At 52.3% G+C, this 2834-nt stretch overlaps 1 protein-coding gene across 1 annotated transcript in view; it reads left to right on the top strand.

The window, feature by feature from the left end:
- Positions 1-762: 762 nt before the first annotated feature.
- FAM118B (family with sequence similarity 118 member B) overlaps positions 763-2834 on the top strand; it is a 27445-nt gene continuing 25373 nt past the window's right edge. Inside the window, exon 1 of the mRNA XM_018564971.1 lies at positions 763-781. The gene's annotated coding sequence lies outside the window, so the exon portion shown is untranslated. The remainder of the gene's footprint in view (positions 782-2834) is intronic.

The following is a 2834-nucleotide window of genomic DNA, read 5'->3' as shown; positions in this document are numbered from 1 at the left end:
CACTTACACACACTTACACACACTTACACACACACACACACACACACACCACATTGTATGATTCCCCATAGTTGGCCCTGCGCAGTGCGGATCAGGTTGGTCACCCCGGATGAGCCGTCTTATCTTGACTGCGGCCTTCCTGTGTTTGTCCATCGCGGCCTCTGTCCGTGGACGGGACGTGTCCTCCCTAGTGGCCTCCAGCACCTGGGAATCCTCCTAATTCCAGTCCATACAGTGTAATCTGTGTGCATCGGGCTCTATATTCCGACGCAAATATGCACTTTGCCTTCCAAACAGCAGCTGGGACAACATCGCGCTGTAACGATGGGAAGTGATTCGGCTGCAACCTCCAGACTGCTGTTTGTGTGTTTTTTTCTTCATTCATAACAAGCGACCTTTGTAACATGGAGGGAACCTTGAAATGTCTGTTATGTCTCCGGGACCTCTGCGCCTTACATTGGGGGTCAGTGGGAAGAATGCTCCTTACATTGGGGGTCAGTGGGAAGAATGCTCCTTACATTGGGGGTCAGTGGGGAGGAATGCTCCTTACATTGGGGGTCAGTGGGGAGGAATGCTCCTTACATATTTTATACCTGCGCTGCGTTCGGCTGTGACACAACAAGCTGGTTAATGAAGGTATTTCTTGTATTGCAGAGTTGGGGGTGCGGAGCCCCTCGGTCCTCAGCGGCGTCGCCAGCACAGAGACAATTGGATCCTATGGCGGTCCTGTGACGTGGGAGCGGAGCGGGCTCTGGAAGTGGATATCGGGCCGGAAGGAAAGGTAATTATCTGGCTGAGCGCCTATAACGCACAATATCAACTGTGGTCAGGAAGCCACGCCGGTGTGTGAATGTTACCTGTGTACTAGTAGCGTGGTCACCGGGATGTGCGCTGACCATGACGTTTTACATCATACGTGTGTGGTAGATTTTACACGTGTCTGCTGACTTCCATACGGTCCAGAATATACACGGTGCCATAGACGTGTCCGGGATCCGTGTGCTGGGATCCGTGCTGTCATGATCTCAATCTGTAGGCTGCATTTCATCTGATGCTGAATTTTAAAAATGAAGGGGGGGTGGGGGAGGGGTTTCCTGCTGAAATTCCACCCAGACCCTTAAAGGAGAACTATGGGGTCAGTGTTTTCCCCCATAGTTCTCCTTAGGGTAACGGGAGGACACAAACTAGCGTCCTCCCGTCACCCTAGGCTCAGTATATAGGGAGCTACAGCTCGCTGTATACTGAGACGCCGCAGCTGGAGCGGATCCCGACATCGATGTCTGGATGCGCCCAGCTGTGTGACTGACAGCTGGCTCTGCCTATCTAGAGGCAGAGCCAGCTGTACCCGCCCCCTCCCCCGTCCGTTCCACCAGTCGGTGCCGGAGGATCGGAGAGGGGAGGGGGGAATCCAGCCCCTCCCCTGTCACTGCAGAGAGCCGTGACAGGATCGAGAAGTGAGCGAACGCCGGTATTTGTTCCCTCACCTCCCGATCTACTGAGCCGACCTGTGACAGTCTCATTGTCACAGGTCGGCTAGAACTATGAGGGGAGTGAAAAGCCCCTCCCCCCCCTCTCATAGTTCTCCTTTTAAGGTCTGCATGATTTGCATGTTTTCAATGTGACCCTTTCAGCTGCATAAAACGCCCCTCTTCCTGCTCGATGGTATTTTTTTTACATTTTTGGGGTTTATTTGCTTTGGTCCTCCATGGCAGTGCCCAGCTGCCCGTGCCGTTTTTCAGCAGTAGCTTGCTTGTTGGCCTCGAAAATGAGTAACACCAAAAAAAAAGAAGAAAAGTTTACTCCCATAGATCTCAATGGGGTTCTACGCTAAGGTTCGGGTTCATGGACTTCCCTTTCGGCCCCGTGCACACTTGCGCATCCCTACTCGTCTGCTCTGTTGACTGTGCAGAGCTGACCTTGAGACGGACTGAGTGATATCTTGTTGGGAGTCGATAAAGTTGTTTTTATTGGCGTCAGAGTGCAGCTTTGTGGATTTGCAGACTGAATTCTCTGTTGGCTGCTGGGGAGGTTTTCTTACTTCCTGTCCAGGGGACACCTTGATATCCTCTCACACATGGTGTCACAGCAGGAACCGAGCAATAAGAACCTGATAGAGGCTCTAATCCTCCTTCCCTCTTTGGTTGGGTGGAGGAGCCCTTTAATAGACCTCCTTGTTGGTTGGATGTGAAGAGGTTGCCGTCTAGTCATGACATTCTCCGTCTTCCGGGTTTCCTCCTCCTGTCTGCACACGTCTTCGTGAGCCCTGAGTCACCCTGGAAGACTCTCTGTGTCGGAACATTCCCATCCCGGGAACATAACACGGCTTGTTCCGGAGCGGAATCTGATCTCGTACAACACAGGATCCATCGTCTGCCCGCCCCCGGCGTGATGAAAGCCGATGATGTAACGGCTTCAGCATCTACTTTGGCTCAGGAGGTTAAAGTGGAACTCTGCACTGAAAATATAAATGTGCGAGCAGGCTGACATACTGTGTGTGTTCTGCAATAAAAGATTCTCACCGGCCTGTTCAATACAATGGCCCAGCTCGGTGTACAATCCCAACATCTGACGGGTGTCTGGATGAATGAACTCCCGGTCATGTGACCTTCCATCCCAGCACGGCTAATGAATTAACTCCCGGTCATGTGGCCTTCCGTCCCAGCATGGCTGATGATGAATGAACTCCCGGTCATGTGACCTTCTATCCCAGCACGGCTAATGAATGTACTCCCGGTCATGTGGCCTTCCGTCCCAGCATGGCTGATGATGAATGAACTCCCGGTCATGTGACCTTCTATCCCAGCACGGCTAATGAATGTACTCCCGGTCATGTG

This window comes from Nanorana parkeri, unplaced genomic scaffold, assembly GCF_000935625.1.
Source record: "Nanorana parkeri isolate BGI_ZX_2015 unplaced genomic scaffold, ASM93562v1 scaffold802, whole genome shotgun sequence".
NCBI lineage: Eukaryota > Metazoa > Chordata > Amphibia > Anura > Dicroglossidae > Nanorana > Nanorana parkeri.
Note: the sequence above shows the minus strand (reverse complement) of the source record. Positions and strands in the feature narration are given on the sequence as shown.